Source organism: Syngnathus typhle, linkage group LG17 (assembly GCF_033458585.1).
Source record: "Syngnathus typhle isolate RoL2023-S1 ecotype Sweden linkage group LG17, RoL_Styp_1.0, whole genome shotgun sequence".
Classification (NCBI taxonomy): domain Eukaryota; kingdom Metazoa; phylum Chordata; class Actinopteri; order Syngnathiformes; family Syngnathidae; genus Syngnathus; species Syngnathus typhle.
The window spans coordinates 7,381,117-7,403,263 of record NC_083754.1 but is presented as its reverse complement, the minus strand read 5'-3'; the positions used below and the strand labels follow the sequence as shown (position 1 = coordinate 7,403,263).

The following is a 22,147-nucleotide window of genomic DNA, read 5'->3' as shown; positions in this document are numbered from 1 at the left end:
AAATAACTGATCGTTGACGAATCGTAATGGCGGCAAAATGGCCTTGATTCAACTCGTTTTTTCGATTAATCGTGTCTTGAAGCGGTTGAGGCCAAATGAAGTGCGCTTACTTGTCGCAACAGAACACAGGCGCTCTTGATTCAATGAGTCGACTCTCTGATGAAGGGAATCATGTTCGTTCACTTTCCACTTTTTTCCACGCATTGCTTGATGGCTTGGATTGGATTCATTGATGAATTGTTTTATGCTTGATTATGCGGAAGTTGACGTCTCGGTGCAGTTGAGGCTAAATGGAGTGCTAAGGTTTTTGGAGCAGAGACGCTCTTGAGTCAACAATTTTGCCGTCTGCTTCCTCCAATGGTTTCCACGTTTGTTGTTTTTTAATGAGTTGAAATTGGAAATGAGGAATCGTTTGATAATGCCGCCTTGATTAATTGTGTCTTGAAGCAATTGAGGCTAAATGGAGTGCGCTACTTTTTGGCGCAAAGGCACTCTGGTTTGCTCTCGAAAGGACGACCACTTTTTCAATTGCTTGTTTCAAAACGTATTTTTCTTTCAAATATCAAAATTCAATCTGTTCAAAAAAACTTAGTCAATTACTCCATAAATTGGACGTATTTGCATGTTCTCCGGGAACCGTTATGACGTGCTGTGAACATTGAGGTCCTTACTGAATTAATCACTTTGACATTGCATCTTCATCTCTCAGCGTTTGCTTGCAATATCTGCATGAGGTCCAATTTCCGTGTTTGAAAAACAGGCAAATGCGACCTTCCCTGCCTGACAGCATGATTGAGCGCGATTGTATTTGGCTCATTAAGAAAGGCCAACGCGGCTCTCAGGGTGCTGATAGCTGGGCGGGTCCAGGGCGACGCCGACCGGGCGAGGGGGGGGGGGGGGGGGGTGTTTCGGCATCCGACGCATCGTCCCCGTCGAGGGCCGTGCGGATCGCGTTTCCAGCAGAAGCAGGAAGTGAGAATTGGAGGCTTCCTGCTCGCCTTCCCGCCGCCCTTCCGACATGGAACCCAACTCAAACCATGTGTGCTCCAACCCCGCGGGCCCCCCGATCGCAGTCGCAGGAAGCCTCCATCTTGCCATTGTTACTCGAATACCCCCTCAGTGCCAAACCTCGCTTGGGGAGCGTGCTAAGCGATTCCCACCCATGTCCGGTTCACTCATTTGAGGCTCGGGGCTCGATGGATGTGACGGGGAAAATACAGTCGTGCGTCCTTGGGGTCGAAGGACATTTCCTGACGCTCAAATTGCCGCCGGTCGACAAAGCGCCGATTAAGCAAAATGGCCCGACCACGGAACTGACGATTCACCTGTGGGCTGCGGTCGTAGGGAGGGATGAGCGGCTCTCCTGCCATCTTTTAAAGGTAGACGTGTTGACTAATCGTCCGAAGGATTAAGCCCTTAGACAAGGCCTCTTTCATTCCGACACGCCGCTCACCGCAAATTCTATGTGCTGAGACGGCGACGATTCATTTTGTGGGGGCAAGGGAGGAAGTTCAGGTGGCATACTGTACCTGGTCGTTGCTTTGTTGCGTCATTCCAAACATCTGCACTCGGCAACGTGCGTACCCCGAGGCTGGATCTTTCACCACTTCCACTTAGCGGAGACAACTGTGAATTTTTCTCACAGCAATCACGCCTCCGACAGCACCCGGGCACAGAAATGGGCTGAGCTTGGCTTTAGCTTGCCATCAGCATTTGTGTGTGTGTGTGTGTGTGTGTGTGTGTGCGCGCGCGCGTGTTTAGGAGTGGGCTGTGGGCCCGCATGATTGTTGTATATAAATGTTCCGTAGCGCGGCTCGGAGGTGATGTTGCACAGACGTCCTCGACCAGTATGTGCTGCAGTTTGATGAGCTCATTTGGAATTAGTCTCCCGAGCTTCTGCTATTACAATCATGTTAGCCTTCAAATATCCATACAAGCAGAACTTGGTCACTAAAACATAAACAACAACTGTATGCTAACAAAAGCGTTAGTCACCGTAGATATTAACAGCTTTGATGTGACCCTGAAATTTATTTTAAATAGATGGTTGGATGATCGCTGGCGGCGCTAGAAGGGGCCACAGGGGCACTGCCCCCCTGAAAGATTGACTTTTGGTAATTTTCCAATTTTTCCAGGAATTTAAATTTACACGATTGATACCCGCTGAGACATCCATGGCCACCCCAAGAGAAAAAAAATCTAGCTCTGCCGGTGGATGGACTTTACTTTTTGTTGTCTGGAAGGTTGTCATTTTTTACACTTCCTCGTCTGACTTCCTTAAACATCTTGGGGTGGGGCTTACTGTTGTAAGTGTCTCTTCTTCAACGTTCGAGGCCTCAACCATGACACTGGCGTGCTTCTCTGTTATTAAATCATATGATTTGTTTGCTGATCCTGAGCCAGAGTACGCTTGGGGTTTGATGCTCGTTTGTAGCGTCGTTATTATGTGCTTTAATGGCGGTTTGCTTTTTCTCTTTTTTTCATGTCACAAACATGCTACAATATACCACTTCTCAAAACAGAGTAAAGCTCCACCGCCATTTCGGTTTCACGCACAGCAAAGGGAGAAAAAAAACGAAGCCGTCTCTGAAATCTTCTCTTGTTTGTCTAATTTATGCACGACTCAGATGTTTGCTCATGACCTCGGCCAGCCACTGCAAACTAATATCATTGTTTGGATTGCCCAACGCTTCGGAATCAAATTCCTTCGTCGTTCACTCACCGCAGCAAAGGCAGCCACGGTTTTGTAATTAGGCTGCAATCTCATTCAAACGGTGTCCTCATTGATAACAAAGTCAGATTTGCGGTCGGGGAGAAAACAAAGTAAGGGAGAAGGGGCGGAGCCTATTTTAAAAAGCTACGATTAGGCCTCCAGGTGTTTACACCTAGCCTCTCGCAGGGGCGGCTTCATGGCAGCGCTAATGATAGGTTACGGCAGGTGAAGACACGAGGATGTTTATGTGCATCAATGTCAATCAAAATGGTCGCAGAACGAGTGAGTGCTTGCCAAGCGACAGGCAAGTTCCGCAAGTGGCAGGTCGCTCAAGTGATCGGGCTTACGCAAGCGGCCCGACGGAGGTCGACTTGAGGTCGATTGGTGATGTGGCGAGGTCGAGTTTGCGGTCATGTTGTGACATCGGAAGGAATAAAAATACACAAGTGTTGAAGACAAGCACATACTTGCAAGTCATTCAAAAGGACCATCATCCAAAACATCTCGCGTCATTTGTACAGACCACGGCGCGCCTGGATGAGAGCGGCCAGGAAATCAAACAAGGCAGATGAAGGCGCTTTTGTGCGGCGACGGCACACTTCCGCGTCGGCCTCACACGACGTCAGCTGCATCCGTGCGCTGATGTCTCCTTCGAGACGTAAAACAGGCAAGCTATTGTCTTTCCCCGCATAGGATGGGCTCCCCGCTAGTCATGTCGGCCCGCTTGATCTTCCACGCTTGGAGATTTTGCTCGATTTAATCGTCTACTCTTCAAAGCTTCATCGTATGAGCACATTTAATTAGGTATGAATTCATGTGGCTGTTGCTAAGGCAGTTTACAGACAGGTCATCATGCTAAGCTACGATTAGCAATCTGCGGGGGATCTTTGCTGCTTAGCGCTCATTCAATTTCATAGCGCGTCCGACGGTAAGACGAAGCCGCTAAACTGCTTTTTGTTCCTTCTCGACAACGCCGCTCGACACGTCCCCACCTGTTGCGGCGAGCTTTATGATTTAGTCCCATTTCAAGCTGTCTGACATATCAAAGCGCTGGACTCCAGCCTTGTTGTTATCTTGCAAGTCTGTTCTTCTCCAGCGTCGGCGTTGGCACGGGAACAACGGCTCGGTTTTAGGACTCGCGCATTCCAGATCGCTGACGCACCGCGGTATGGAGAAGGATTAGCTAGCGCGCCGGCGTTCGGATAGACGGGCCCGCTCGTGAGCGACGCCTCGGCGTCTCCGCGGCAACGTGGATGACAATGAAGCGTGATTTCGCCACCGACCGGTTTGACAGAGAGTGCGAGGAGGGTCACCCGAGCGATGACCCGGGACGGCTGTTACGCTCGATGGTGGCGCAATAATTAGCAGCTCTACTTAGCAAACGTTAGCAGCTCTGCCATATTTGAGTGATTTAAAAAATGACAAACCACATGGCCACGTCGCCGTCCTTTGAACGTTCCACCTGATGGCTCCCGACATGATATAACTGGAAAAGAAGCGGAACAAGACTCGGACTGTTTGCGAGGCGCCCACTCATCCATCCCCGAGTGGTTTTGTTTGGCCCGCTCGCTTTTGTTGACGCTCCCGTTCTCTCATGCCTATTAGATTTCCACGCATGGACGGGCCGCCGCGCTTTTGTGCCAATGTCTTGGTTGACGTAGATCTCTTTATCCCAATTTGAACGCGATCAAGGCGATGTCGGGAATATGACACCGACGTCCACAAGCTTGCAACTTGAGGCGTTTCTTTTGCTTGCTCTCTCTCTCGAGACATTTTGACTCATGTCAGCTGTTGGGAGGTATTTCAATTCAAATACCGAAGTAAAAAAGTGAATTAAGACTGTCTGGTTGCATAAGTGTGCACACCCTCAATAATGTGCTCAGAAATAAACACATTCAAACTCATGTTAAAAGTCATCATTTAAAGCGCCATTGACCAAATACAGGTTCAAAGGTCACATGAATGATTTTGAAATTCTTTTCTTACCCACTGTGACTGCTGATTGATAAAAACACTTGTCATGCTGACGAGGAAGTTGCGACTATTTTCCCAAGCGCTCATCTTCTTTTTTGAGAACGTGGAACACCTGCCAATGGGCAAGCGCATTCGTCCCCCGCTGGCGTTGGTTGGGTGCGAGGCAGCGTGGGAAGTTGCCTGCACTTCCTGACCCCACGCGCTGCGCCGGCGCATTGACCCTGGTCACGTGACACAGGAATGCCGGCCGCCTTTTGTTTTAACATCCACGCCACTCATGAAGTTGAGAGCAACTTTGCATACTATAGAATGATGGCTCCCTTGGCACTTTGCCTCCTTATTCTGCTGCCCAGGGTTGCTCCCAAACAGGATTTGCGGGCACCCCCCCCCCCTCCCAATCCCCTCTGCCATCTTTTAAATCACTTCAAGCGCCACTGAAGCCTTTTTTTCTCCCTGTTTCCCAAAGCGGGCACCCAATCGAATAGCATCACAGGGCCTTGGACACATCAAGATAATCTACCCACCCCCTTTTTTTTTTTTAATGTTTAAGGCCAAAACAAAAGGCGGGCCCAGTGAAGCGCATCTCGGCTGGTGGGCTGAATAGAGGGGCCCCTTTCATGGCTGTTTATGAGCACCCCTCTTGAAAAACACACATACAAATCACATCCCCTTCTCCCAAGGGCTGCTCTGATACGGGGCAGGGGGCGGGATTCTCGCCTCCCCTCCCCACTTAATGGATTTCCACCCCACGTATTTTCCTGTCCGAGCCGTCGGTTTGTTTGTCGGAGTTATGTAAGAACGAGCTGGCCAAGCGCTTGCGGAAAACATCATTACAAAAGTTTATGCGGGAGATGCATGACAGACGGACGGCACACACAAATAAAGATGTCCAATTCAAAATAAACAAAGCCATTGATTAGAGGAAATTCGCCTTTTAAATTCTGATGCATTGTGACGATGCAGTTTGCACGGTATAACTGTAATGCGAACGATGTGAGTGTTTATTTCATTTACAACGAGTATACGTGCGCTCAGAGAGCTTGCAACACAAAATAAACAAACACGGCTTGGTTCTAGAAAACGACCACAATATTGTTGTATTTCTAAATATATATATCTTTAAAAATCAAGAGTAAAAAAGTCAGCGCTCGTAAGCAAACTTGCAAGTCATCCCGCCTGCGTTGGCGACCGCGTCGGTCGTTAACTCGCCTTTTCCGCTGGCTGTCACATCCCGTTCGACAGGTAAGCGTTTGACGGACGGGTAGGAATGCAGGCCGAGGGGTTTGTTTTGGAACGGCGGCCCATTCTTTGGGTCGTCTTAAGCAAACACGAGCACTGCATGTCCTGTTTTTACGGCTTTGGCACGTCACTGTTCAAACTCGCGCTCCCCGAGCGCGCGCGTGACAGAGCAAACACGAGTTTTAATGCGCGACCTTCCGCCTAATGTGACACGCACATACCTGCTCAGCTCATACCGAACAAGACAAAATGCCTGAAATGTTTGCAATTTTAAATAGCAACAAAATAAAATGTATCGACGCGCCCGGTGCTGCAGTTTTTATTACTCTGCTGTGATATGCGGTAAACTGTCATACCCAATGTGACCAGCAGAGGTGTCTACTGTTTTCAGCAATCTTATGCGAACGAAATAGAGAGACTTCCGTTAATAATGACTTGACGCAACATCTAAAGAAAGTCTAAGCGCAAGCTTATTATTCAAAAGTTTGGTTATTATAAAGATGAACAGCACAACCTCCCCCAAGGAAGTTTTCTTGGCGCGCACAAGCACGCGTGAGGTGGAACCTCTCCTCTTGAACACAGTCCTGAATTCAGTCTCCGATACTGAATGAATTCTCCCGGGGCCCCTCTACTGCCACCTTCTTGTTTTCTGCCACCCAATTTGAGTCATAATGCACCGGGACTGAATGCGCTGCGAGGCTGCCTTTTGGCCACGGTGACATTGCGGCTTTATAATCCCTGTGCGGGATCTGAGAATGACACACACACAAGTGAGTAAGGCCCGCAGATGTTTACAATAGCTTCAACCAACCCGGGAGGGGTGATGAGCTGTCAGTCAGTCAGTCAAAAAATAAAATTCTAAAAGCTGATGGGGAATGCGTCGGGTGCGATGGCTACACCTATCTGGAGTTACCTGCGGCGGTATCGGAGGTGTAATTCCTGACATCGCCCGTGTTTGCGCTTGTATTTTTAGATACGCGCGCGTGCTTTCCGGCTGACTTGTGCATCACTTGCGGTTCAGCCTGGCTCGAGGGCATCCTCCCCAGGCAGTCCGCCACCCACAACTTCATTCACTTGGGACTCAGGTTCTTATTTAATACAGAGCGCCCCAGCTCAAGAGTTCGTGAGATCTTACTTAGTTGTACCGAAACACTTTTAGTGCGAACAGCTCCTAACCGCAGTGCCCCACCCGATCCAACAGGTGGCGCGGTTTTTATTTTAGCTTTTCATTTTTAACGTGAAGTGAATTCAGATTTTGAAACGAAACTGTGTAGATTTAACATTTAACTGTTTTTACTAACAGTTTTTTTAAACTACTTGTAAATCCCCTTAAAGTTACGTTCATCATTCGAGATATCAAGCAGAAAAATGTTTCCTTCGTCTGCAAACCAAAGGAGACTTTTAACTTTAATTTACTGCTTCCTTTTTTCCATTTAGTCCTTTTCTTACAGTAAGAATTTTTCCAGAGTAAACGTGCTCGCACCACTCCCTCCCCGACACACCTTTTGGGGAAGTGACTCTGAGCATCTGCTATTTTTAATCTCGTTCTCTGTTCCAGCACTTTAAATGGTGCCGGCTGCAGTTCTGGGAGATTCCTAAAGCGAGTGTTTACGACCACACTGCGCCATGACGCCAGTAGCACCGGCTCGCATGCGTACCCTCCCCTCAAAAACCGGGCCCGAAGAAGTCCGATGGCCAAATGGATAATGAGATTCGCTTCTCGGCCTTGCCCACTTTTGTCCGGGTCCAACCCGTGTTTTATTGAAGCCTGGTGCTGCTGCTGTATATGACGTGACATCAGTGAAATCCACCCTTGGCTTGTCTGTTATTTCTGTCTCTGACCCGTTCTTGCCAGGCGCTGCCGCGCTCGGCTGTAAAGCGGTCAGCGCTTTGGAAGCAGCTCCCGGGGTTGTACCAATTTTCCGTTCGGGCCTCCTTTGACACGCTTTAACACCCTCTGACCGAAAATGAAGCCTCAAAGTAGCAATGTGGAAGACTTCAAAATCGTGTGCACCGTCTTATAATTAGCGTATATGTAGTTGCTATGGCAACTGCATATAGTGGACCCTCATTTATCGTAAGCGATACGTTCCTTCTTGATCTTTTTTTTTTAAATAAATTACACTTCACACCTGTAGGGGGAGCCAGGCCTGGGGTCATTTCCTTATTTTTTCCCCCCATGGAGTCAGTATGTAATGCAACTTTCTCTCTTTCTTCCACAGAAATGGAATCCAAATTCCGAAGAGACGTTAAGCCTCGATGGCTCTCGCAGATACGGCGGTGAGTTTGTCTAAGAAGCTCTTTGCATTTACAACGTCGTCCTCTCGTAAAACCTTCCTTGAATATGTTAGCTGTCATCACGAGGCCTCGCGGCTTTATTACTTCCTAACGGGGCGTTTTTTTTTTTTTTTAACCGGGAGCTTTCAAAAAACACATTTGGACCTTTGCCAAAGATCCTCGAGGCTTTCAACTGACGCAATCGAGCGACAGCTTTGATTTCAGCAAATTCCAAATTCTTCAGTAAAACGACGTTTAGAATCGGTGAGCTTGGCCGCCATCCCGCATCGCCCGCCACAGTCCAGTGTGTTCCTGTCAGTGTGTTCCCATCAGCGTGTCACGCCGCGGTGCCCCTCTCGCCCCCTCCCCTCCTCGGCCGTATTGACTCGCCAGAACTCGCTGTTTGCCCAATCATTCGGAAGCCGGATACAGGGATGAATTGTTAACTACGGCGGGTCAGCCTGCGCGCCCCTTCGTCTCCCTCGCGCCCAACCCGCGTGCTGTTGACTCATCTCCATGGCGACGAGGCAGGAATTTGTTTTCTCCCAGCGGCCAATCAAAGGGAGTCACGTGACCAGGAAGCGTCCGGGGTCCTCGACTGTCGGGAAACAAGGCCTCGGGGGTACTTTTTGTGTGAGATGTGCTCATCAATGATTGTCGCGCACAAATCACCGGGCTTGAATTGAATGCGTTTGGTACATTTCGAAAAGCCCAAGCTCTCTGAACCCGTTTTTCTCGGCAACAAAATGTGCAGGTATGGGCAGGCAAGTGTGTTCTTTGCTCTTTTGGCCTCCACACGTGTTGTTAGCTCAGGGCAGGTGAGTGTTTGCTTTCTCGTCTCCCTCCATGAGGTCAGCGAGGAATGCGCCGCGTCCGATTTGTCACCCGCTCCTATTGTCCAGCTCAGCCGACCGGTACATTGGGTTCCGCTACGAGTGACAAATGTGCCCTTTGCTTCATTGTTTTTTCGTTTGACTCTTGCTGGATGAAAATGCGAAACCGATTAAGTGTGTGAAATGCAAGTCGGGCCAGTCGGAGCCTGTAAGTGAATCACTAAACATTGCCATTGTGTGACGAAATCCACAGTTGGTTCCGAACTTCTGCAGACCATGTGTGACCACATGGGCGGCTCTTGAAATAGACAAAAAAAAAACGATATTTCGTGATTGAGGAGAATCCTTGTCAGAGGCACCACAAAAGGCGGAACGTGCGATTGGCGTTTTTTCGAATCGCCCTATGAAAAAAAAAAAAACATGCCCCAACATGTTTTTCATAACATTATTTGTAATGATGTGTGAATGTCTTCATCTCCAAGCTCGCTATGATTTGTGTCTGCCTTTGCCCTGCACCACCATCTGGGTGGTCCTCACGGCTGGCTTGTCCGTAATCCTCCTGTCCCATAAATCAGTGTCCGGGCTCGGGACGGGAGCTGATGCTGTGTGACCAGCGGAGCGAGGTGGCTGGGGGGGTCGAGGCGCTAAGCCGAGGCTCCGGTCGCTCGATGGCCTCGGCCGCACGTCTGCACACCGTCTTTAAAACAACTCGTCATGCATGGTTGACCTTTGGGAAATGGCCGCCGCCATTCGGCGTGCCGCTTGGTGGTCAAAAGCACACACGCAAACATTAGTTGGTATGTTGAGACCCCTGATAAAGGTAAATCTTATTTTGTAAGAATAATAATAAACATCGCTTTTAAGAGGGGCTTGGCGACGCCCGGTTCTCGAGGTCCAAATGACGTGTTTGTTCTGACTAAAGCCAAAGTGGCCCGAGATGAAAGCCGCGTTCGCGCTAGTACGATGCCGTCTGGCCGCTATGTGGCCTCTCCGCCAAGCTTTTATCTCTGCCGAGAGATTGCTCGCGGTTGCGCCCGGCCTCCGACTCCCGAAGAGTGCTCGGACCTCTCGCGTTCACCAAGATAACGCTGCTTGGAATAATAACCGTCAATTGTAGCCCGACAAGTGTGGCGGAACACAAAAGAAGCTAAGATGAAAGGCTGCCAAGCTTTATTGACATGCTCGCATCCAAACACAGCCGAGTGGGTGCCGACGGACATTTTGACCCTCGGGTGCGGCTGCGTTGAAACGCAATTTGTTCTTTTGTTTGCTAAGATCACAGACGTGTATTTTCTTTTTTTTTTTTTCTTACCTCAACACCTCCGTTTTCATTCTCTCCATCGCCCTCGCTGAGTGCAATTTAGTTTGATGAGCAGGTGGTCTTGCGAGAGCTTCTTGGCGTGTGGGGCTTTCAGGCGGAGTCACTCATGTAGGCCGGGATTAGTTGTGGGGGTGGGAGGGGGCGGATGGAGGAGAAAGGTTCAGCATGTATCGACCCCGGTGAGTCTCCACCACGCAGAGTGCACATTCAAAGAGTTATTTTGTGGCACTCCAGATGGCTTTTGTGCACCCAAAGTCCTTTCGAGCCCGCTGGAGCTCTGAGCTCAGCGGGCAAAGCATTGCGGGCCAGAAGGCCGTAAAATGTAACACGTTGCCGTTTTGGATTTTTTAGCACGCTGAATCTGAACGCTGGAGCGGAACATCGCACACGTGGAGGCCTTTAGAAGTTCAAGTATTGGAAATTGGACTTTTAAACGGGGTCGTAGGCTTGGCTATGGTTTCCCCGTGTTTGACGTTTGCATGTTCTCTCGCTGTTCTAAAATCAACAGCGGCTAACCACAACAATGACATTTTCCAAACTGACTAACGTCTTCTTTAGCAGCGTATTATAAATCTGTGCCGTCATGGTTCCCAAACAAGCCAGATGTGGACATTATCAATGCTAAAAGTTCTACATCGTCAATCATCAGCATTCTACAATCACCCCCTCGGCGATTTGTAACACACAAACAATCGATAATTGGCTCTTGTTGATTTGTTGTGTAAATAACGATGGTGCGTGGTCCCACGTGGTTCCGTTCTGGTGGTTTTCATCTTGACTCTCGAGTTGCAGAGTTGCAAGACTTTGCGGCTTGGCCTTAAAAGTGCAATTCCAAAATCATGTGTGTGATTGATAGCGCCTTTTCTAGACATGATGATTAACTTCCACTAGTGAGGATAAACAGTTCAGAGAATGGATCTGACGCCGTTGGTTGACTTTCGGCGAGTCGTCAAACATTTTTTTGAAACCCCAGGTAAAGTCGCTTATGTCCCGTTCGGCCCTCGAGAGCTACAGCACTGATGGATTTTCCGGCTTTTGGACCACGTCCCCAGAGTGTTTCGCGAGTGGCGGCGTCTACTCGCACTGATAAACAGTGCGGGATTGGATCCAGACCCCATTGGGGTCTCTTGGAGCCCCGGGGCGCCAAAGCACACATACCGAGAATCTTAGTCATTTGTTTACCGTGGCTGATATTTTGCCTATACTTAATCCTGGACTGGATTAGTCTTCACGTGTTCCTCATTCCATTTTTCTCCACCCCGACAGACTTTTTGCCTTTGTTCTTATCCATTTGACAAGCGTACCGACATTGAAGAAACTGCAAATCAAAAATCGGAAGGAGCAATTAGCGTGTCGCTAATTAATGAATGCAAGCTAACATTTAGCGTGACAAATTTAGATGGACTCACCTCATAAGCTAGCTCCAGTAACACTAAATGTTTCCCCCTTCTCTTTTTTTTTTTTTTTTTTTTTTTTTTTTTAAACGCAGCCCAGAAAGAATTTTCTCTGCGGTCTTTCCATGTGAAGTGGTCGCAGCCGAGTGTCACGGGGTGTTGCTTAATTGGCAGCTTGTGCTAAATGCAGATACGCTTCACTATGCGTAGCTTCCTCAATGGCCCGGCGCACGATTTGCCTTCTTGAAATTGTCCTTTAATTGGCTGCACAGTCACAGTCTCTTGCCTTAAAAAGCCTCCTCTGTGCTTACCTGCATGCGGCCTGTTGGACTCGCCGGTCCCAGTGGGAGGGAAGAAAAGCTCACATTTTGCTAGCCTAAAAACCAGATGGTTGGTTTTTGGTCTACAGCTGACTCTGTTATGTTTGATGCTACGGAATAATAATAAGAGTTGTCATATAGTGGCGCCTTGAATAAGAGGGACTTGACTTGAGAGCGCAGACTTGAAAGGCGCCGCCTTAACCCCATGCTGCTTCACCTAGTCACAAAACCGATCACATGTAGGCGGTAAATTTCCATGCCAGAAGATGATCTCTCTTCCTAAAAAAGTTTGTGGAAAAGAAAAATCATGCATGTTTTCAACACCATTTCTGTCAGTGAGCTAACAGGAAGTCCCTCTCTTAAATCTGGCCCGGTGGGTCGGCAGCATCCACTTCACTCTGGGCTGTCTCAGCAGTGCTGTGATCCCTCCATGGGGTGTATCTGACTGTGGCTCTGGCTCGCGCTACACTTTAATCCCCTCTGCCCCCCCCTTTCCTTTTAACCACAATGGGAAACATGTGCTTACTCTGTGTAGGGTACCGGCCCACCATGGGAGCAAGCGAGCGTGTTTACCTTGACTCCAAAACTAACATTTCACAGCTCCCGTGGGCACCGCCGCTCGCTACCTCTCGACGAAGGGAAAAAAAAAAAGAATGACAGACAATCCATCGGCGTCATTTTGTTGCCGACAAGATAATAACCCTCCGCTGTTGTTGCGCAATATAACTGTCTCTTCACTTGTCAGCCTGTAAAATTTGCCACTCGGGTTTCTTATTTTTTCCCTTCCACCAAAGGCCGCGGAGGGCATTGTAATTTGTACTCGCTGTAATTTTATTATCCTCTTAAATTTCCATCCCAAAGTGAAATTTGGAGCCGAGTCGACAGCGATGATTGCGCCTATCTGCTTCTTAACGTTCAGCGCTGCTTCCTAAACCGACATAATCCCCCTGTGAGGAATTTGTCCAGATGTTTGACGCGGAGGTTCCTTGTCCTTAAATTGTACTGTTTGGGTGTTGTTAGGGGACGACATAACGCAGAGCCATGTGGACAAATGCCTCGCCCGAGGGCAGGAAATGCACTCCAGATGAAGATACTACACTCTGGTTCCTTTGACCAGTGTTGTGGACGTTAACCAACCGAGGGGAGGAGGGTGAATTTTGAGTTGAACTTGCTGACAGGATGGTGACAGTTCCGAACCACTCGGACCTCCAAGGGGTAGCAAGCTCTGTGTTTACAATATTCTGACTCATGAAGACAGCAGATGGCAGTGATATTTCTTTCTAAATTGATAGATAACGACTTCAAAGTTTGCTTGTTGATTAGTGCTGATGTTGTCGAATGGCTTTCTGATTAGCGGCGCTGAGCCTCGTTTAAGTCTCGTCAGGGGACAACTCGTGCTTCTTGCCGTGGTCTGGATTTGATTACGTTCTACGGCAGCAAGATTCATTCAAGTTTTGAGCTCATGTTAGGGTTTCAAGCCATATTATGGTTTCCAAGTAGACTTTCAATCCAAAGTTGGGTTTTAAAGTTACTCATGTTCGGGTTTCAAGCCACATTATGGTTTCCAAGTAGACTTTCAATCCAAGTTAGTTTCAAATGATGATTTCAAGCATTCACACAATGATTCATTTAAAATGTTTGTATTATTGAAGCTCCAATTTGCATACTGTGTAATAATTTTAAGCGCATAACACTAAAGCTAACCTTGTTGTTCATTGCAGTTCGACCTGACGGCAAAAACAAGAGGAGTGCCAGATGAGCATCCATCACAACAGAAGAAATCTGTGCTTCCCCCTTCACTTGGGAACCTGAATCGAAGGTGAATCATTTGCGCGTGGTCTATCTTTTGCATTCCTGCTAACGACACACTCAACAAGTCGCTGCAAGTGCCTCATTCCAGTGCAGAGCTCGTCGAATAGCTGCCGAGCTCTTCCGGAAACGAGGCTAAACGCGTTTTTTCTGCTTACGTTTGACAAAGAAATCATTTCTTTACATTTCATTTCTAGATCTCGTGTTTTTGTAATCGATGGCAAAGACCGAAAAGGCGAGTCGGCCTCGGGTTTGTAAAGTGCGTGCGGCCCAGCACACCTCGGCTCGTAGATGTAATCTGATTTGCAGAAACGGCTTGTTTCGCATGACTGCTTTTAAGCCGCCACTGCCGCATGGTCGTGCCACTACGTGTCTTTGTGCCTGTGTCTTTATTTATTTATCTATCTGTATATCTAGCTATCTGTCGTGTGTGTTTTGGAAACCCTAGCCCTAGTGTGTTGTGAGTGCGTGTGTTTGTTTGTTGCCTATCCATGACCCAGAACAGTGGTGTCAAACTCATTTTTTGTCACGGCCCGCATCGTAGTCATAATTTCTTTCGGTGTTTGACATCCCTGATTTAGAAGGTCAAAAGGTTCAAGTCAATATTAGATTGAGGATTTTCAGGTTGATCCAAACAGACACGTTTAGGATCCAAACGATGAGTTTTGGACAGACGTCAGCTCGGTCAACCGTTCACAAACTGCTTTTGAGTCGCACTGTCCTAGACCCGTTTCCGTGGGAACAAGTGTGCAGTTTCCCAGTGACACAAAGAGTGAATCGAAGAACTTCCTGTTTGAGGGGGAATGCTAATGGCAAAGTATAACCTTTGTTTGAAACCCCCAAATCGTACTATACATAGTCATTAAAAGAAAAAGAAAGCCTTATATTAATATTTTATTTTTTAAATGTATTTATTATACAGGAAACATATTTACCAAAACAAAACAGCCTTACTATATACATGGTTGATATTTAAAAAAACATTTTTAAAGCATTATTATATAAGATCCTGTGTGGGAATTGATTCCACACAATCTGCATGCAAGTCAAGGAACTGTACCTCTTTTTACTATAATCTTTTTTTTTTTTTTTTTACAAAAAAAAAAAAAAAGCCCCACTATACAAAAACCCCAACACTGTCTGGAACTGTAATACTAACCCCACAAAACTGTATGAAACGTTCTAGAGTCTTGTCTATCCTCTGTCACATTGCTGATCGTGACCTAAATGAGTTATCATGTGGATTGGCAGGAGGTCTGCTGCATGCGGTTCGGCTTAGTCCCCCAAGATGAGATAATGCTCCGAGGGTTGCTTGGGTCTTGATTAGCTTGCGGGTAGGGGCTCTTTTTCTAATATCGCATACCCCTTTGTGAGGCCAGATTAGCGCCTTATGAAAAAACACCCCCGCTGACACGCCCGATGGGATCGGAGCCTCCTGCCTGACGCATCGTCTCGGTCGGTACGGTTGCAGACGGTTTTGAATGCGACACATTCGGGAGTAACCAAACAGACAAGTGTTGCCTCCTGTAGACATTCTCTTGACTTCCCCCCCTTCTATGAAAATCAAATGCCGGACCACATTCATCTGGGAAGGAGTGATTGATCAACAAAAACTGAGAACGAGCGAAAACTAGGGTTTCCGACCAGGGTTTCAAACTAGGGTAGGGTTTCCAACTAGGGTAGGGTTTCCAACTAGGGTAGGGTTTCCATCTAGGATTTCAAACACAACACAGCACGCACACACACACATACGAGCCAAGCCAGCACATCATTACAAACTCTGCAAAGCTCCTTTGACTGCTTCCATCCCTGTTTGACCCGATTCCAGTGAAACTTTAGCTTCACATTCAAGTCTGGATGAGATCTACAGTATGTCACTCCTGGAGGCTTGACTTTTGCAATGGTCCGTGAAGATGCCGGGGAAACTAGGAGCCATGTGCTTAGTGTAAAGCCTGATTTGGTGGCGCAAAAGACAGCAACAGGTTGGACAGCGTGGCATGCTGGAGCTAGCGGCCAAGAAAACTTTCAAACTAAGGGTAGGGTTGAAAATGACTGTTTCAAACTTCGCAAAATAGGTTTTCAAATTTGAATTTATGTTTATGGACAAGAGCTTTCAAAACACGATTTGCATCTCAAGTTAGATGAAAAGCAGCAAAGTTGATTTGCTGGAGCAGATGACCTATTTCATCTCTAGCTTTCTCTATTTTCAGATGTTATCGGGTGAGCGAGAGCGAGCTGGAGACGTGATCTCAAGGACTTCCCCAGGTAATTTCAACATGTAATCTTTAGCCAGCATTCTCAGGGCATGCAGGCTCCTTATATAAACGGACCCTCACAGACCGATCCAAGCGATAGTGCCGCAACTTGGCCACAGTGGGATGCTATGAAAGTTCAAGTCATGACAGCGCCGCCGGCCGTATCGCTTTCAAACGCTTGGTGGAACCCGATGGAGATATGACTCCATTGCCCACCGCAGCGTCGCTGACCTTCAAAGGACCCTTATGACGGGTGCGCTGGATACGTGCGACACGTAGCGTACGCGTGGACGCGCCCCAAACAAGCTCGCCTTTTTTTTCTTCCTCGTTCCTGTTCCTGTCTGTAAATAAAAGCTGTGTGAGCGTGGCAGGACGCCCGCAAACAAACACACTTGAAGAAGGAAGGGCGATAGGGGCCGGCCACCAAGGGTCCAAGACAGGTTGGGACGTGGTTCCGCCAGTCGTTACAGAGATACAATTGGATTTTTTCTGAAGGACACAATATTCAATTACAAGACCAAGATTCAAAAGCATCAGCAATCATATCTTAATCATGAGTCTGGACTTTTGCGGTTTTTAGTTTGTTGGAAGACTCACACAAGATCTGTTCTGCCTTTGCTCGTTTTGGGATATTTGTTCATCTTTTCTTGCAATCCACTTTTGATTTGTGTGCTCATTTTTTGGACTTGCTCAATCATTAGTTTCTGCGTTATGTTTTTAGGATCAAGAGTAAGTCCCAGTTTGGACGCTGCCAGGACTCGTGCGGCCAGATGTTTTCTCCTGGCGGGCGAGCCGTCCCACAAGCATGCGCTCCATCACTGACAACGTCGCCCTCAAGATCCAGCTTCGGCTTCTTGGACCGGGAGAAGCTTTGACGTAGACGCAGCGGGACAGCCGGGAGGTTTCAGTTTTGGAGAATTTATGAAAGAGATCAGTCAAAACGAAAAAAAAAGGGAAGCCAAGACGGTGAATGCGCCGCGCGTTTACCAGCGCTGACCGCGATGGACGGACATATTGTTTGACTTATTCTACACTGAGCCCGGATTAATATTTTCCCGTACGGACATCTGCTTTTCATACTCGCGCTCTCGCTGCAACGCTGCCGATGTCACATCCACGGCGGGCGTTATCCGGTATACATCAACAAGCGCTGGAACGGCCAAAGGAAAATAATCAGACGTTATTTTCATTCTCCTACGGAGATCCGAGCCAGTATTTAGACCGCGGTGACTGGTCAAGGCCGGCTGATGGAGAACCCTGCAAAAAAGAAAGAAACAAAAAACATCACGAGCCTTTGCTTAGCTTTTTGAAATATTTTTGGGGATAATGTAATCAATATGTTTTGTCACTGCAGCGGTGTGTCATTGTCAAACAGTTTGTAAGTGGAGTCAATTAGATTGTAATTGGAATCAACCATGAAATAATTGGAGTGTATCGTATTATGATCTTAACAAAATTGGAAAGTATCATTTTATAATAAATTTTGTTGAATTTTGTTATTTATATTTGTGATCTCTCAATTGGAGTAAATCGGTTTCGAATCGGATTGACATTGAAGTCGCTGAGTGACATTTGAACGGCGCAGTTGCTAAGGCACTGATTATCCCTCAAAAACAAGTTTCTTATTGTTTGGTTTACTTCAGAACTCATCAGTCATGTGACAAGTCATCCAAAATGTCACATGGCTCATACTAGCAATCACATTTGCCAGGGACGAGGTCATCGGCATGTGAGAATAAAAAAAAAAAAAAAAAAAAGGGCCGGGGGTGAAGGCTTGATGTTTTGGAAGTTGAGCCACATGACATCTTTATGGCCCCCTAAAACATTAGCATGACCACAATGCACTTCCCCCCACGTACCCCCCTCACACACGGGAGGGGAAAGATGACCTCTCAATTCACTGCACTTCTTTAGTCCTCAATGGAGCGGCTCAACAAAAGGTGACATCATTTTCTCAGGCTTTGATTGGCCCCCCTCCGTGCCATGGGATGACATCATGCGACCCGCCCTCCCCAAACTCTTCAAAAAGTCTCAACCATCGGGTTCCGAGCAGAACTCCCCCTCCCCCCTTCCCCCTCCCACCACCTCTCTTGGAAGCTGCGTTGCCAAGACAACAGGCCCAGGAAATGGGGCAGCACTTGGCAGTATATTAGAGCTGCCGATCTCATAATGAGCTCAGGCGGCCATGCCTTTTGTGCGCCGAGTAAACAATCATGGGACATGATAGAGTGAGACCAAATGGAGGGGTGGGCAAAGCGCAATGTCACCCATGCCGGAACTTTCTGCCCAACAAAAAGTTGCATAAAAAGTTCTCAGTTTACACTTTGAAAACGACAGCAAAAAAGATTTTTTTTTTTTCTTGTTAGTGACAAAATGAATAAGTAAATAAATGATCAGTAAACAAATATTATTGACTCTAAAGTAAAACAAATTTTCACCCTGAAATTAAAACAAAAAATAAGCAATCCAACCACGTGCACGCTGACATAATTAGGGCCGATGCTAGCTAATGAGATGAACGGAGCTACGTTAGCTCAAGAAATGTTAATGATTTACAGCCGGCAATTGAATACTATTGCTTTATAATGTCATAATGGGACTTCCGATAAATACCTAGTCCCATGAGTAACATTAGCTTGATCAAACGATAACACTGTGTTGGCTCGTCCTGATCGCCCACCCAAAACAACTCAGTTATTCTACCAGCATTCAAAATTATAACTGTTTAGTTTGATGTAAAGCCACGACCTGGACTAATAAGCATTTAAAAGTCATGTTGGGCAGCAGTACTTTCACACAAACGTCAACATGGACTTGGAAATGCCGTTAATGGGGATAATTGGAAGTGTGCTGCGAGCCAAACCTCATCGCTTGCAACCACGGTCCTCCTCCAAGCAACTTCCCAAAAAGCCGAGCCGCATCTGAGGAGGAAAATGACACAGTTAACCGCACGTTCTCCTGGAGGAGATCCAGCTGTCATGTTGAGCTTATGCATATATTACCCAGCTGAGCACGACATGCGCGCTCATCCTCCCGAGCGGACAAAACCTGTTTTTTTTTTTCCCACACGCTTTTTCTCTTTATCCACGTATTTGAATCAAAGCGCCACTTTTTTGTGGCTTCGGCGTGATGTGATTAACGGTGTTAGCCGCTCCTTTGGGCCCTGTGGGAGAAGACTTTTTCGGGTAATGGGTATCGGTTACCTCTGGCGGGCGAGGCTCCTGCTGACCGTGACGTCCGTCCACTCGCTTCTGGTGGGAATCAACAACCATTTTTCCGCTATAGTTTCCACAGTCAGCAGAGGTGATGGAATTTTACTCGTGTGTGTGATGGACTTACCTTATAGTTTTAATTAAAAAAAAAAGGCCTTCTTTTGTTGCAGTAGGTGGGGACTGGGGCTTCTAACTCGCATGGGAAGCAAACGTAGACGTCTTTACTAGGGTGCTCCATCCTGTCAAACAGAACAAACAGTTGGACACAAAAGATCAAGGTGACAAATTTTAATGGTGACTTTAGTGAAGTGCAGTGCTATGGAACAAGACTAAGTACTGAACAAGAAAAATGGAAAAATCTCGTGGAAAAATGTTCTACTCAAGAGGAGACTAAGGGCACCCCCTTTGCTCGTCATACTGTATACGACCTGCATAGCAAAGCATCCTTCCATCTGGGCAAGCGGCCCCTCTCACCCTCTCCATCCCGCTCTTAATCCCCATTGAGAAGGGTGGGGGGGGGACGTCGATGATGGTGTTGGGGGTGAGTGTGGGGTGGGGGGGTCGACAGAGCAGGCCAAAGGCTCCAGTGACATCCATGGGAAATGTGCGGATCCATTCAGTGGTAATTATGGGCATCAATGCAGAGAGGCAGTGTCAAGGCGTGGGGATGGGGCAAGGGGGTGTGGGAGAGTTTGGGGGAGGGCAAGATAACAAGTGGGGGGGAGGAGGGGCGGGATTTGCCGTCTAAAGATAGACATCATGACAAAACGGAAAGGTGGGGAAGGGGCAATTGCATTGAAGTGCACATGAGCTTGACCTTGACACACTCATTTGAATTTATATTCATATTTCTATTGTGGCAGCATTTATCCAAGAGGAGACTGAGGGAAGAGACAGCAAAGTGGAGACTGTGGAGTACAAAATTTATGAACCGTGCAACTATTTGGAATATAAGGCTGCCCAATAGCTTCTTTACAGTAAACAGTGCATGTGTGAGGCAAAAAGGCCCACAGTGGGTGGCTGAAACTCCGCCCCCTCCCGCCGTACATCATCAGCCTGACAGGCCATTTCACTCCTGGATTCCGAATTCCAGCTGAGACGCCACCTCAAACACTGCCGACGTCACCCGGCCAGCTTTGTATTGCTGCCGACAAAGCAAATCTGTCCAAACGCTAGCCAGGAATTACGGGCTCGTTTTTTACTATTATTATTTTCAGCACTTGAAAAATCAAAAGATATTCCAAACTCCTTTTTAACGGCGTGACCTTTAGCAGCTGGCGACGAGGAAGGCTTACATTCAAACGATGGCTTGTAAAACTTTTAAAGGTATATATTTTTTCCCTCCCTTCACTGTGTTTTTTTTTTTGTCTGGGGGTGAAAGCGAGGTCGGGACAGCAGGCGCTTCTTCTTCCGCTGTCTGGGGAGTTTACCTTCAGAGACGTCTCATTACGGCTCTGATGAATTTAGACCGAGGGTGTCGAGCCGTCGGCTGTGCAAAACACACGCTAAAAATAACACAGAAATACGCAGCCTCAGACGTGACGTGGGAAGAACAAAAAAACTGACCGCCATTGAGATAGAAAGGCCGCATCTCATTTCCAGCTATGTAATTGTGGTCATTTCAGCAAGACTAAACATTATCACTAAACATTAGCATAAGATGCTAATTATAATCGTTTGGGATTTTGTATCCAATGACTTGTAATTGAGATTCCCAGAAACCGGTGGAATCCAAATGAGACTCTCGATCCTTATCAGGAAATTGCAGATGATCAAACTAAATCCAAAATTGGGGATTATTTTTGCCCCTCCCAATCTTTCGTATTTTTGTTTTTCAAAGGACGCTTTGTCCGACTTGAAATTTTGCCTGCAAAGTCCGATCTTATCGGAGAAGGCCAGAATATGCGTGGATCCTCGCCAGAAATTCCGAATGTCTTCGAGTGGCTTCAGAAGAGTATGATATGACACTCAAACAATAAAAAGACTTTTGAACCGCATCTGGACGCGACTCAGCAAATCCATTTGCTGAAACAACACACTCAAGTTTATTTCCCGAGACTTCCTGAAACAAACACAAATCATTTGATTTGGAAGGAAGCGGGGAAAAGCCCCGTCTGGTCTTTTTGGGTTATGAGGAGCGCCGTCAGCTCGATATTTCCGGGACCCATCGGGGTCAAAGTTAGGCCGTTATTTTGCTGAGTAAGCAAGAGCAGTTGACCTTCAAGTGCTCTCAACGCTGCATTCAAGGACTCAACTGCTTATTGTTCTCACCCTGGGAACCGCTCGGGAGCTCGTTTGCGTGCGCTCGGGTGGTACGCTTCGATTTCACACGTGATGGAATTCTCCTGAGAAGGCAGATTGGTAAAATATCCCACCGACTGCTTTTTGCTGTAATTGAACACCGATCTCTCACGTCGGTAAAAGCGCTAATTAGAAGTAATACAGCTGATTTTCGTGTTATTTGCCGCCGTGAGAAAGAAGCTTTCGCTCGTCTTCCCAAACAATTAGAAATTGCGGTCGCGGATCTGTGGGAAAAAGAGTTTTGTTTTCCCTTTGCAGCGCTGAGCTGTCTCCTGCTATTTTCGATACGATCGCCTCACATTTGGCTTCATTTAAAGGCCGCGGGCAGCGAGAGAGGTGCAACCGTCACGGTGGTCCACGTTTTGAAACTGTCATAGCAACTCCCGAAGGAATTCAACCTTCGCACTGAGATCGAAAACTCAGCGGCGGAAACGCTGCGGCTTCCCACTGTCACGACGAATGGCGGGTGGAGTTTGGCGAGCGACCTGCTTTATGACCG

At 47.3% G+C, this 22,147-nt stretch overlaps 1 long non-coding RNA gene across 1 annotated transcript in view; it reads left to right on the top strand.

Annotated features, from left to right (window-relative positions):
- LOC133170310 (uncharacterized) overlaps positions 1 to 17,638 on the top strand; it is a 29,123-nt gene extending 11,485 nt beyond the window's left edge. Inside the window, exons 2-5 of the long non-coding RNA XR_009718549.1 lie at positions 8,149 to 8,206; positions 13,793 to 13,890; positions 16,091 to 16,145; positions 16,857 to 17,638. This is a non-coding gene — a long non-coding RNA (uncharacterized LOC133170310). The remainder of the gene's footprint in view (positions 1 to 8,148; positions 8,207 to 13,792; positions 13,891 to 16,090; positions 16,146 to 16,856) is intronic.
- Positions 17,639 to 22,147: the final 4,509 nt, after the last annotated feature.